Genomic DNA, 14,414 nt, shown 5'->3' with positions numbered 1-14,414 from the left:
AGTGTTAGCATTTGAGTCAACCATGAGAGAGAGAGCGAGCCTCAAACACAACAGAGATGAACATTTTTATAAGAGATTATTGATGTTAGAAACTCTGTATATATCTCATGATAGGTACATTAAATATATCACAATTCATCCACATAATGGAATATCATACATCACTACAAGCCATATTTTCACAATTTTTTTAATGATATGAGGAAATGTTCATAGTTGCAAGGTCACAGAAGCAGGATTCAAATATGTATATTTATCATAGCCTATATATGTGTATGTGTGTGTGTGCACATATATAGATACGAGAAAATTAATGATAAAAAATAGGAGTTTTGTCATTTAGTCATTCATGTTTGCATTATAATGATAACTTATTAATTCTGTAATCAAGAAATAGTCAATCTAACAGTTGAAGTATATTACTTAGATGTTAACTGTCTTTTTTTTTAACTGCCTTAAGATAGAGCATAAAGGAACTAGAAGGGATATAGCACAATCCCTTTTTAAAATTTTTATTTACTTATTTATTTTTTAAATTGAAGAGTAGTTGATTTACAATACTATATTAGTTTCAGGTATACAGCATAGTGATTCAATATCTGTGCAGATTACACTCTATCATAGGTTATTAACCTCAGATACGCAGATGACATCACCCTTAGGGCAGAAAGTGAAGAAGAACTAACAGCCTCTTGATGAAAGAGGAGAGTGAAAAAATTGGCTTAAAGCTCAACATTCAGAAAACTAACATCATGGCATCCAGTCTCATCACTTCATGACAAATAGACAGGGAAACAGTGGCTGACTTTATTTTTCTGGGCTCCAAAATCACTGCAGATGGTGACTGCAGCCATGAAATTAAAAGACGCTTACTCCTTGGAAGGAAAGTTATGACCAACCTAGATAGCATATTAAAAAGCAGAGACATTACTTTGCCAACAAAGGTCCGTCTGGTCAAGGCTATGGTTTTTCCAGTGGTCATGTATGGATGTGAGAGTTGGACTGTGAAGAAAGCTGAGCACCGAAGAATTGATGCTTTTGAACTGTGGTGTTGGAGAAGACTCTTGAGAGTCCCTTGGACTGCAAGGAGATCCAACCAGTCCATCCTAAAGGAGATCGGTCCTGGGTGTTCATTGGAAGTACTGATGCTGAAGCTGAAACTCCAGTACTTTGGCCACCTGATGTGAAGAGCTGACTCATTTGAAACAACCCTGATGCTGGGAAAGATTGGGGGCAGGAGGAAAAGGGGACTACAGAGGATGAGTTGATTGGATGGCATCACTGACTCAATGGACATGGGTTTGGGTGGACTCTGGGAGTTGGTGATGGACAGGGAGGCCTGGTGTGCTGCTTTTCATGGGGTCACAAAGAGTCAGACACGACTGAGCGACTGAACTGATAGTTTATTATAAAATAAGAGCTATAATCCTCTTTGGCATGCAGTATATAGGGGCTTCCCTCGTAGCTCAATCGGTTAAGAATCTGCCTGCAATGCAGGAGACCTGGGTTCAATTTCTGGATCAGGAAGATCCCTTGGAGAAGGAAATGGCAACCCACCCCAGTATTCTTGCCTGGAGAATCCCACGGACAAGAGAAGCATGGCAGGCTACAGTCCACGGAGTTGCAAGAGTCAGACACAACTTTGTGACTAAACCACCATGCAGCACATCCTTGTTTCTCGTGTTGGTTTGTATCTCTTAATCTTATACCTCTAATTTGTCCCTCCTGCCTTTACTTTATTCTTTGGTAACCACAAGTTTATTTTCTATATCTGTGATTTTGTTTCTGTTTTGCATATACCTTCATTTGTGGTTTTAGTTTTTTTTAGATTTCCACATATAAGTGATATTATATGGTATTGTCTTTCTCTGACTGACTTAATTTTCTAAGCATAATATTCTCTAGGTCCGTTCATGTTGCTCCAGATGGCAGAATTTAATTCTTTTTTATGGCTGAGTAATATTTCTGTGTGTATGTGTGTGTGTGTGTGTGTGTGTGTGTGTGTGTGTGTGTTACATCTTAACCCTATCCTCTGTTGATGGACATTTAGGTTGTATCCATGTCTTAGCTATTATAAATAATGCTGCTATGACCATTAAGGTGTATGTATAATTTCAAATTAGTGTTTTTCTACATATATACCCAGGAATAGAAAGCTGGGTCATATATGATCCATAGATCGTATAGGATCTCTATTTCTAGTTTTTTGAGGAACCTCCACACTGTTTTCCATAGTGGCTGTGAAAGTGAAAGTGGCTCACTTGTGTCTGACTCTTTGTGCCCCCTTGGACTATACAGTCCATGAGAATTCTCCAGGCGGGAATACTGGAGTGGATCCCTCCTCCAAGGGATCTTCCCAACCCAGGGATTGAACCCAGGTCTCCTGCATTGCAGGTGGATTCTTTACCAGCTGAACCACAAGGGAAGCTCAGGAATACTGGATTGGATAACCTGTCCCTTCTCCAGCGGATCTTCTGGATCGAGGAATCGAACCAGGGTCTCCTGCATTGCAGGTGGATTCTTTACCAACTGAGCTATCAGGGAAGCCCAAATCACTCAGTCATGTCCGACTCTTTGCAACCCCATGGACTATACAGTCCGTGGAGTTCTCCAGACTGGAATAGTGGAGTGGGTAGCCTTTCCCTTCTCCAAGGAGTCTTAACCCAGGGATCAAACCCAGGTCTCCCGCATTGCAGACAGATTCTTTACCAGCTGAGCCACAAGGCTGTACAAATTTATATTCCCACCAGCTGTGTAGGAGGGTTCCCTTTTCTCTGCATCCTTTCCAACATTTGTTGTTTTTGAATGCTAACCATTAATAGGTGTGAGGTGATATCTCATTGTTGTCTTTGATTTGCATTTCTCTATTAACTAGTTGTGTTGAATATCTTTTCATATGCCTATTAGCCATCTGTATATTTTCTTCAGAAAAATGTATATTTAGATATTCTGACCATTTTTTGATTGGGTTGTTTGGGGTTTTTTTTATATTGAGTTATATGAGCTCTTTGTATATTTTAAATATTAGCCTCTTGTCAGTCCCATCATTTGCAAATATTTGTCCCCATTCCATAGATTGCCTTTTTGTTTTGTCAGTGGTTTCCTTTGCTGTGCAAAAGCCTGTAAGTCTGATTAGGCCCCATTTGTTTATTTTTGCATTTGTTTCTTTTGCCTTAGGAGACTTATTAAAAAAAATGTTGCTACAATTTGTTAAACAGTGGTCTGCCTATGTTGTCTCCTAGGAGTTTTATGGGCTCCATTCTTACATTTAAATCTGTAAACTATTTTGTGTTACTTTTATATATGGTGTGAGGGAATGGTGCAATCCCTTTTTAATGGTGGGAAGACTAAGACTAGATAAACATGGCCTAAAATTAAGTAGGACTTGCATAATATCAGTGCAGATGTTGTAATTCATAGTATAGTCTTTCATATTTTTTTTCTTCTTATGAATGCTTTATGAAGAAGTACCACCTTATCTGGAGAAAAATGTTCTCACAGTGAAACAATGCTTTTGATCTCTGGTTACCATGTATATGTGAACTCTGAAGTAGGGCTCTGCTCAGAAAGACAGATTGCCCAGATCCCTGCAAACTGTCTGTCTTCTGTTCCTCAACACCTCTTGCCAAGGGGACATCTAGTCTTACCCCACCCAGGATTTGAAACCATGAGAACAGGGATTCCTAATTCTCTCCTGAAAGGTAATTTACTGCAAGTGGCTCCTTCTCTTGGAATCTCCCTCCTCAAATCATCTCCTAGAGCCTGAGCCAGAAGCCAAGTAGAACACCCCACTTCCTCAGCGGAACCCACCCACCAGAGAGTTTTTCTGCCAAAGATTTACCATGGAAGGATTTCAGCCTCTGAGGAATATTCAAATATATGTACATTTGTTTCCCTAATTGCCATAATATTTACATTGTCATTATCAGTAGATTACATTATACATTTATTTAGAACTATCATTTGCAGTGTTCTCCCCTAATTAGGAAAGGAAACAGCTCTTTGGCATGTAAGAGAATATGTCATGTCCTCTTTGACTGATCACTTGAATAGAACAGGGATTATAAGTATTTACTTAAGGATTTCTAAAGTAGGGCTGACCAGATCTAGGCAGAATGAAAATGATTTCTCAGGAATCTTCTGCTCTCACAGGTTAAGGAGGGGAGGAGGGACGAATGGAAGAGCAGGTCTTTGGGGTTAAATGGCATTTGTCACCAATTTTAATGGGACTGGAAAGTGGTTTGGTTGGTGTTTCAGTTTGAATTGTGCTGTTTACTTGATCAGGGTCCTTGCTTTTGAGTATGTAATGGTGATAATATAAGTCTCAGGGTCACTCCTTGACTAGTTTGCCAGTGAGCTGCTCAGAGGAAAGCTCTTCAAAATTGCTTCTTTATTAAGGGGAAAAAAATACCTCTTTTAAGTCATTTTTTGCCATTAGTTCAAATTATAAAAATGTTTTCAAAAAGTCAATTTTAAAAAATAACTAATTTGTATTATAATCTTGGATGCAAATGGAAAGAAAGATTTGAAACTAGGTTTTTTAAAAAATTAAACTAGTTGTACAGTCAACATTTCTGCTTATATTTACCTATAGGAACTATAAAATGCATGATGAATTTTGGCTTTTTCTGGCATTGCCCACATAAAATATATTGCTTATATATGAAAAAATGACTATACTGTAGGGGATAAACTTAGAGAGAGTTCACCCTAAGTGTAGCTGTGTTAATATAAGAGGAAAGACTGTATTTACTAATACCATTTCTAGTTAATAGTGTGTGAAGTTTAATTACAAAATCCTATACAAGGAATTTATTGCATACAATTGGGGTCAGTTAAAATAACTTTCTTAAAGCGTAGCAGATTTAAATAGATTTGTGTCAACATAGCTTTCCAGGCCGCCATCATTATCAAATTATTCCATATTATCTTCAAGGGGAAATGGTTTTAGACCCAGTGGTAAACATAGTTTGGTGCTCTACTTTGAAGGCAGGGGTCGTGTGTGAGTGCGGAAATAACTTACCACTTTAGTTCACTGTAGTAGACATTTTTGAATAATAGCCAAAGGGTTTTTGTCAGCTTCAGGAATTTACTGAGTACACACTTTCACTTTTCAGAAGTGGCCCTGGAATCAAACTCTTAATAGAATGAGATAACAAGTCAGTGTCAGAGACTCCAGAAATGACTTGAGGGTTCTTTGTAGAATTTTCACATATGAGGAATGTTCAGAAGAGTCAATAAAACTAAACTATGGAGCCAAGTAGTCAAGGTGGGAAATGTCCACTTAATAATTGCCAACAGAAAAGACAAGCGTATAGATCTTCAAATAATGATCGAGCAATCAGGCGTGGGTCAAGGCATAGCAGACCCAGAGTTCTCAAGGGGTTCCAAGTCAATAGTTCTCGACCAAAAGCTGGACTTTTCTTCTTACTTCAGTTGTGACTTGGAACAGTTCACATCATTTCTTTTAAAGTGATTTATCTTTGCAATGAGTACAGTAGCACCAGGTGCTTTCTTTGGATATGTAGCATTTAACGCAGCTGTTAATGGTACATTTCTTTCTGTGATACTTGCTTAAATATTTGTCTCCTCTTTTAGACATTAAGTTCCTTTGCTCACCCTTATATTCCCAGCGTAAATTACATGCCTGGCGCACAGCAAGCGTTCCATGATGATTTGTTGAACAGGAACTTATTTCAATGGAAAATTACGGAGGACATGTGAAACAATTCATGTAGTTAGCCTTGTGCCGACATTGAGTAAGTCTTCAGCGCATGTGAGACACCCTTATTGTTGTTGTTGTTATTATTTACATTGAGTAAATGTTTTTAAATAAAATAAGTTCTAGGCTATTTCAGGATAAACCTCAGCAGGTAACACAAATCAGTGGGCACTAAGAAACTATATTTTATTAGGTCATGTCATATTGGTCAAGCCTAAGGAAACCTCTAAAATTTGGCTTCTCAGCCAGAAAGGCAATTCATCGATTTACAATAGAAGATATATTTTTTTCCCTAGGGGTCAGGACTTCCTGAAATCAGTGTCTTTGGAACACAGAATTAGTTCTAAATGTTGCTTTTAAGCTCTGAATACAAACAAAGGGAGCTGTCTTTATGGTCTTGTAGGGTTTGAGATGTGGGCTGGAGACTTAGTTCCACTATTCTGGTACCTTTCTGGTTGCTAGAAAGGTATGTAAAACATGTCTGTCAGCCTCTCTTTCTCACTGTTTATCTTCCCTTAGAGAATGAAGGATAAATATGACAGTTCTGCTATCTATATCTAATATAATTTTGAAGCTGAAAGAAACCTTGGTGGTGGTTTAATTGCTAAATCATGTCCAATTCTTGCGACCCCATGAACTGTAGCCCACCAGGTTCCTCTGTCCTTGGGATTTTCCAGGCAAGAATACTGGAGTGGGTTGCCATTTCCTTCTCCAGGGGATCTTTCTGACCTAAGGATCAAATCTGGGTTTCTTGTGTTATAGGAAGTCTCCTGCATTGCAAGCAGATTCATTACCAACTGAGCCACCAGGGAAGCCCTTAAAAGGAACCTTCAGTTCAGTTCAGTCGCTCAGTTGTGTCCCAACTCTTTGCGACCCCATGAATCGCAGCACGCCAGGCTGTCCATCACCAACTCCTGGAGTCCACTCAAACCCATGTCCATCAAGTCGGTGATGCCATCCAACCATCTCATCCTGTGTCATCCCCTTTTTCTCCTGCCCCCAATCCCTCCCAGCATCAGGGTCTTTTCCAATGAGTCAACACTTCGCATGAGGTGGCCGAAGTATTGGAGTTTCAGCTTCAGCATCAGTACTTCCAATGAACACCCAGGACTGATCTCCTTTAGGATGGACTGGTTGGATCTCCTTGCAGTCCAAGGGACTCTCAAGAGTCTTCTCCAACACCACAGTTCAAAAGCATCAATTCTTCGGTGCTCAGCTTTCTTCACAGTCCAACTCTCACATCCATACATGACCACTGGAAAAACCATAGCCTTGACCAGACGGACCTTTGTTGGCAAAGTAATGTCTCTGCTTTTTAATATGCTATCTAGGTTGGTCATAACTTTCCTTCCAAGGAGTAAGCGTCTTTTAATTTCATGGCTGCAGTCACCATCTGCAGTGATTTTGGAGCCCAGAAAAATAAAGTCAGCCACTGTTTCCACTGTTTCCCCATCTATTTGCCATGAAGTGATGGGACTGGATGCCATGATGTTAGTTTTCTGAATGTTGAGCTTTAAGCCAACTTTTTCACTCTCCTCTTTCACTTTCATCAAGAGGCTGTTAGTTCTTCTTCACTTTCTGCCATAAGGGTGGTGTCATCTGCATATCTGAGGTTATTGATATTTCTCCTGGCGATCTTGATTCCAGCTTGTGCTTCTTCCAGCCCAGCATTTCTCATGGTGTACTCTACATATAAGTTAAATAAGCAGGGTGACAATATACAGCCTTGACTTACTCCTTTTCCTATTTGGAACCAGTGTGTTGTTCCATGTCCAGTTCTAACTGTTGCTTCCTGACCTGCGTATAGGTTTCTCAAGAGGCAAGTCAGGTGATCTGGTATTCCCATCTCTTTCTAGGGAGCATCTATTTTCCTAAACCCAACATCTTACACATCTGTATTATAGATGATAAATGTGAGCCTTGAAGAGGTGACTTTGCCTAGGAAATACAGATCGGTTGTAACAAAGCAAGGGCCTGACCCTGGTTTTCTGGAGAATTTTTGTTCTTTCCAGTTCCCTACCCTGCTTTATCTAACATTCCCTATTGTTGTGTAGTTTGGGAGGGGACCCTCAAACATTATTCACATCCTGGTCCTGAGTATCTGTACATGTTGCTTTATATAAAAAAGTGATGGAGATTTTCCTGGATTATAATCTAGGGGCTAGAAATGCAATCACATGTATATTTGAGAACTAGGGAAAGGTGAATCAGAAATACACAATGGAAAAGGTGATGTGAAGACCTGGCAAAGAGAAATTTGAAGATGCTGGCCTGGAAGACTCGAGTGACATGGCGACAATTCGAAGAATGCTGGCAGATACTTGGAGCTGGAAGAGGCGAGGAACGGATTCTCCCCTAGAGCCTCTGGAGGAAGGAGGACACTGCCAACACAGTGCCTTTGATTTTGGCACACTGCTACTGATTTCAGACTTTTGGCCTCTAGAACTATGAGAAGATCAATTTCTGCTATTTTAAAGCACCATGCTTGTGGTAATTTGTTATAGCAGCCACAGGAAACAAATATACCTATGAAAATAGAAGTCTTATTTTCCTAGTTAAAGATTTGATTTATTTGCTGACCTGACCCCACCAATATAACATCAGCAACAAGGTAGCTTCAGAATTAAAATTGAAGTGAATTCCTGCTTTTTTGACAGCAATTTAAACTAGATCCTACTGTTTCCCTAGTAGTTTTGAGCAAATAAACTCTGGACTAATATGATTTCATTTGCAAAAAAATATGGACTTATGATATGGCCACAGGGCAAATTATTTTATACATAGATCATCTTGGAAATCACACACACTTTTTTGTCCAAGTCACCTTGAGGGAAGCTATCATTTTCTTTTTATTAGGTATATCAAGCTTTTCTAGTGTTTAAACTTCTTTACACATTATCCTCACTTTCCTGGAGTAGCTTTCCAAACAGAAGCCTATTATAACAGAGAAAAATAGAGGTCATCAGATGAGCTCTTCTTAAACATCTTCTCTATCAGAAATGTCTCTATTCTGACAGACCCAGAACAGACATCTGTCACCCAGGTCCTGTTTCCTTCCTTGCTTTTCTCTCAATCCAAAGCTAATCTATGTCTGCCCTGGAGGACATCCACTTCTGCCTTCTTGAGGACCTTGCTCTGTCAATTTTCCCATCTCCTCTAACCTCAAACTCGTTTTTTCTCCATCGGCTCATACCCTTTAACATATAAATATACTCACATTTTTTTTCCATCTTAAAAAATCATTAACTGCACATTTCCTTCTAATGACTGGCACACCTCTCTTCTCAGTCAAATGTTTGGGAAGAAAATCCTTGTCTCCACTTTATCACCGCCTATTTCTTTCTTTTACTCACTGCTTGCCTTCCAGTTTGCACCCATCCTCAGTTACCCATGTACCACGGTCAGTGGTACTTGTAACTTTCCTGCCCTCTGGACAACACTGGACTCTGTTTGGGGAATTACAAATTAGAGCTTCTACTGGCCAGGTACTGTGCTAGGTGCTCTGTTCCAGAAAAGAGCAGATGTGATTTCTACCCTCATGGAACTCAGCTGATCAGCCACTTCTGGTTAATACACAGGTCCCTTGATTTCCACTTCTCCCTTTGGCAGGTTTACTTGAACGCCATTTAAATTTCCCTATTTGTGAAGTTCCCTCTCTTCCTCCCTTCATCCCTTTCCTTATTATACATGTCTTCTCGAGGCAATTACCTCTACACCCATGGCTTCAACTACTTTGTACGTACTCCAATGACAATTTTAATATTGTTCTCATTTAACAGTTTTAGTTTACATAGGACATGTCATTTACTAAAACCATAGATTCCAATTTGCTCCATGAAAAATATCATAGTCTTAACTGTCAGCACAGCGTTAGGGGATTTCCCCAACTACATTTTAAAATTGATTTAGTATGTGTTATTTTCAAAAACATAAGATGGGATATCACAAAATGGACTTGGCCTACAGAAGTTTACATCTAACTTTCAACTGGAGAGCTCTAATTCCATGCTCTCATTAACAGAGCCCCAAATGATCTTCCTCCTCAAACCTCTTCCTCTTTCTGCACTGTCTAGGAAAAAGTCACTGTGCTCTCCCTAGTTCCCTCAGTCAGAACCCTAGTAGCCATTTTTGCCTCTCTTTTCCCCCTCTTGCTCCGTATCTAGTCACCAAATGACCTCAAATCCTTTCCCACCACACCAGTCTCTGCCACTGCCTTTAGTTTAAACTCTCACTCCGCTCTTAGATGAATAAAAAGTCTCTTCATTGCTCTTGTTTCTTTCATCAATCCTCCTTATTGTCCATAGTGTCCTCACTAGAAACCACCTGATTGTGACTCCTTAACGTCACAACATTCAAAGGCTTTCATGTTTCTGGGGGGAAAAAAAATCAAGCTCTTTACCCCAGAACCTACTTTGGGGTTAGACAGATCTAGGTTTGAATTTCAGGTTCAAGTACTTGGCAGCAGTGTGAGTGACCTCAGACAACTGGACTTTCTAAGCCTTTGTTTTCTCCTGTGCCTGACGGAGCTCATCGAGGGCAGGGCTATTGCAGGAACACAGTGCCTAGAAAGTAGGAGGGACTAACCAATGTTGAAGGAAGGGAAAGAATTTTAAAATCCACTTCAAAAAATTGTTCTCCCTTAGAGAAAATCCTATGCCACTTCCAATCAAATTTGACTTCTACCTTTCTTTTCTGATAATCACAATAAGGTGCCTTTGCGGATCCAAACGATCGGAGACCAAATCCTGGCCATACCCCTGAGCAATCATGTGACCTTGGGAACATATCTTTACCATCACCTTCATTAAATCAAAACCGCGGTACTTCACTTTGCGACTCTTCAGTTTTGTATGAGAAAATCGTGCTTTATGCTTTATGTTACCGGTGAAAGTAGGGAAACCTGGAGACTCGTGCCGTGGAAGAGAGAAACAGCGAGAAAACCGAGTTGCTGAATCCCAGCGTTTCAGAGTTGGGAGGGAGGCGTTCGGTCCCTAATTTACCGAGGAGGAAGCGGAGGGGTGACGTGTCCTGGAGTCTCATTCAAGACACAGACACAGCTCTTTATTGAGGACCCGGGGGGTTGCTATGGTTAAACTGAAGGCGGAAACTAACACTCTTTCGAAGTCAATTTGAGAGGAGCATTTAGTTACAAAAGCTGTCAACAATTCGGGTGTAACTAAGTTCATTGAGGAATGCATCAAATGAGTCAGCTGTCAGACCCGGTGAAACCGAGTTGCTTAACGGAACTGACTCTTTACTAACAAGCCTTCTATAGGGTCCACTGACTCTCTAGCTTCGATTCACAAACTCCCGCAATGCTTCCCGAAGGACACGGAAAGCTCCGAGTGCCGCACGAGGAATGGAAACAAGAGTCCGGGGCGCGCCACTCGAGGGGCGGGGCAGTCGCAGGGTGGGGGCGGGGCATTGTGAGTCACGTGCCTGCTCTCTGAGGCGGGCGCGGGGAGGAACCTCTGTGTGTGATTGGTCCGTCGTAACCAGGTGACCGAAGGACGCATTCCGGTTGGCAAGGGCCAGCCAGGCGAGCGGCTTTCAGTCTGGAGGCGGCGGCGGAAGGAGGAGGAGCTCCGACCGCGCTCTCTCCCGGCAGTGGCTGTGCGTCTCAGCGCTTGTCGGGTCCCCACCCCTTTTAAATAAGCCCGGCTGGTCGCAGCCTTCACTGACTAGCTGACTCCGGGGAGGCGGCGGCGGCGAGACAGCGGGGGTGCGGCCGGGCCGGAGCCCTGCTCCGGCCCCGGCGGCGTGGCGGACAGGAGAGAGGCAGGCGAGGCCGCGTCTACCTGTGCGGCGCAGCCCCGGCATAGCCCGGGTCTGCCGGTGCCCGCCGCTCCATTGTTGGGGGAGGGGGCGGTCTCTGAGCTTGGCGGAGTCCGGGGCCGAGCGGAGGCGCCCCATGGGGAACACGTTGAGCTGTTGCGTGTGCCTCAGTGCCAACCGGCGCGTGGGGCCTGCGCCAGACTCCGAGTCTGAGGTCTACGAGGCGGCGGCCGGAGACCCGGTGGCCGTAGCACCGGCGCCGGCTGCCGTGGAACCCACCGAGTTGGATTTCCGAGCGGGTGAAGGCCACCACCTGCAGCACGTCAGCGACCGGGGGATGCCCGAAGGTAAGGAAGCGGCCGGCGCGCCTCGCCCCTCGCGGGGCCGGCCCCGTCTGCTCTCGGGCTTACCTCTGGCCTCCGCCGACCCCCAGGTCCCCCGGGAGGAAGCCGCCGCCTAGGGCTCCTTCCTGCCTGGAGTTGGCTCTCTCGGGGCTGGGCACCAAGGACGGAGGCTGGCCCTGCCTGGCGTCCCCACCCCTTATTCTTTCTCCGTCGCGTCCGGCCAGTCTTTCTCCCTCTTCTCTACCCGAACGCCCAATTCTTCCTCATTCCCTTTTCGCAACCCGACCCAAGACCCTCAAGTCTGTGGCTCCTGTTCGTGATTCTATTTAACATCTTGTGGGACTTTGTAAAGACTTTCTGATGTATTCTCTCTTTTCTCAATGAAAACTTAAATACTCCCAACTTCGGCGATATCCATCCCATCTTCCAATCCTTACCTATTCAGGTGGTACCTAAGAGAAGGAACGAGGTAAGGATCTAGATACACTTCCACTCGTTAGGATAGTTGATACTCGGGACAATTAAGACAGATTTTAGGGTTGGTTATTTAAAATCAAAACTGCTATCGACAGAGTTAGTGTGGCGTTAAGTAATATTCTGTCTAGAGTTGTCCTGATTGAAGCGACCTTATTCTAACTATAATTTGAAAACGATAAGAAAGAAAAAGGTTAGAGGGGGTCTTAAAATAACTGAACGGTGTGAAACGTTACTGCAACGGCTGCAGGGAATAGTTTTGTTGTTGTTGTTGTTGTTTTTACCCAAAGACGATCCCACGGAGCTCAGATTAAGATTCCCACTTTGACACAAAAATGTCTTCAGCTCCCCAGCTTTAACCAACTTCACTTGCATGTTGCCTCTTCTAAGGGAGGATTGGGGGTGGTTCCTGAGACTGTTGGTCAAAAGTTTCAAAGGAGAAAAGAGAAATTCAGACTGTAATTTGTAATGCAAAGATTTGGCAGTTGAGATGGCAGATCCTGCAGGAAAGTTGTCTCCATGGCTACCTCTCCTTCCAACCCCCTCCTGCCCGTGGAATCCTAGTCAACTTTTATAACGTTCAGGGAAAATTCTGAAGACGAAGTGGCTGGGGGTGGGGGTGGGTTGTCATGGAGAAGAGGAGAGAGAGGAGAGGAAATGTTTGATTTTTTTTTTTCCTCTAGAATTTTGAGACTGGACGGCTCTAGGTTCTAAAAAAAAAGATTCTGGATAACACTGTGGCTCATTAATCAAGACTGTGTTCTTTAAAGTAGAAAACATTGTGCCGTAAAGATGTTAAAGCCCCACTGGCCCACTTGTTTCATTTAAATGCCAGAGAGTATTTCTTTATTTCATAGAGGATATGTCTTATAGCTCTTCTATTTAAATTTTATTTGGGTTTACTTAATTTCTTTCAAAGTTAGAATAGGTAAGCCTGTGAACTCACCCATATGATGGACATGGCTTTGTAAGTGGAAAGTACTCCCTTTTCAGAATACTCAGATACTGTGAAAGCACAAATTAATGTAAATTAATTGTAGCTTTAAAAACAAAGCTTGTGCATACCTGTGAAAACTGCTCAGCTTGTTGCTATAAGGTAAGCCTCTAAGTGATTTTAAAAAACAGTAGTAGGCTAGTGTAGGGAGACCAAAATTGGACTTCTGTATGATTCTTTTACGATTTACAACATATTTTCGGGTGTATTTCACCTGACCCTTCCATCTATAAATAAGGCCTGTGAATATTCTCCCTGTGATGCCAATGAAGAAGCCAAGACTTAGAGCTCTGAAATAACTGTGTAACATAGCTACTGAACAGAAGAGACAGACTTGAGAATGGTAGATACACCAAATTCAGTTGTTGGGTGCTTAAAAAAAAGTTTGGAATGCACTTTTTATTTTATAATTTATCCATAAGATAGGCCTAACTCAACTTCAGTTTGGTTATTTCCATTTGAGTTTATTGTTCACAACTCAGAAGCAACACATACCTCTGCATTCTGTGTCTGTACATTTCTTACAATGGATAGGAATAAAAGAAGTCGTGAAATAGCCTCAATTTACCAGTCAGGTAAACATGTTGGTATATTTTAAAGAGTTTGTTCTGCTGACTCAAATTGAAGCCGAGAATGCCCTGGACAGAGGGACATTAGGAGAAACCGGTAAGGGGGCAGGTAAGGTACGAAGCATTTAGTGAGGGGGAGTGCTGAGCCGGGAACTAGAAAAAGAGGGTTCATGAGCACAGAATTTACCTTTTTATGTTTGACATGATTGTGAAAATTTTACTTAAATTTGTCTCTCTTTTTTGGCATTCAATAAAGTGATGAGAGAAACCTCAATTTCAGCATTTGCCTATTATTAAGTTTCCATAGATACGAGGTCAGAACACGAATGTAAAGTGCAAGCACATTGGAAGTTTGCTCTTAATGTTTTTATTTCAGACAATTTTATATCAGTTTCCCTGGAAACTGAGAAATACCTGCATTGATATAAAACATTTTGGCTTTTCTGCAATGAAGAATTATTTGGTTACTTAGACAAAACCAAACATAAATGATGCTGTGTGTTTTTCTTCAGAAACCTTTGAGAAGAACATGATTT

The 14,414-nt window shown here is 42.0% G+C and overlaps 1 long non-coding RNA gene and 1 pseudogene across 1 annotated transcript in view; both read left to right on the top strand.

Annotated features, from left to right (window-relative positions):
• LOC122679147 overlaps nt 1-11,093 on the top strand; it is a 65,292-nt gene extending 54,199 nt beyond the window's left edge. The window contains exon 3 of the long non-coding RNA XR_006336333.1: nt 10,432-11,093. This is a non-coding gene — a long non-coding RNA (uncharacterized LOC122679147). The remainder of the gene's footprint in view (nt 1-10,431) is intronic.
• The window catches only part of LOC122679146, a 193,589-nt pseudogene that overhangs the window by 144,593 nt on the left and 34,582 nt on the right, over nt 1-14,414 (top strand).

The sequence above is a fragment of the Cervus elaphus genome, chromosome 21 (genome assembly GCF_910594005.1).
Source record: "Cervus elaphus chromosome 21, mCerEla1.1, whole genome shotgun sequence".
NCBI lineage: Eukaryota > Metazoa > Chordata > Mammalia > Artiodactyla > Cervidae > Cervus > Cervus elaphus.
This window is presented reverse-complemented; position numbering and strand designations above follow the sequence as displayed.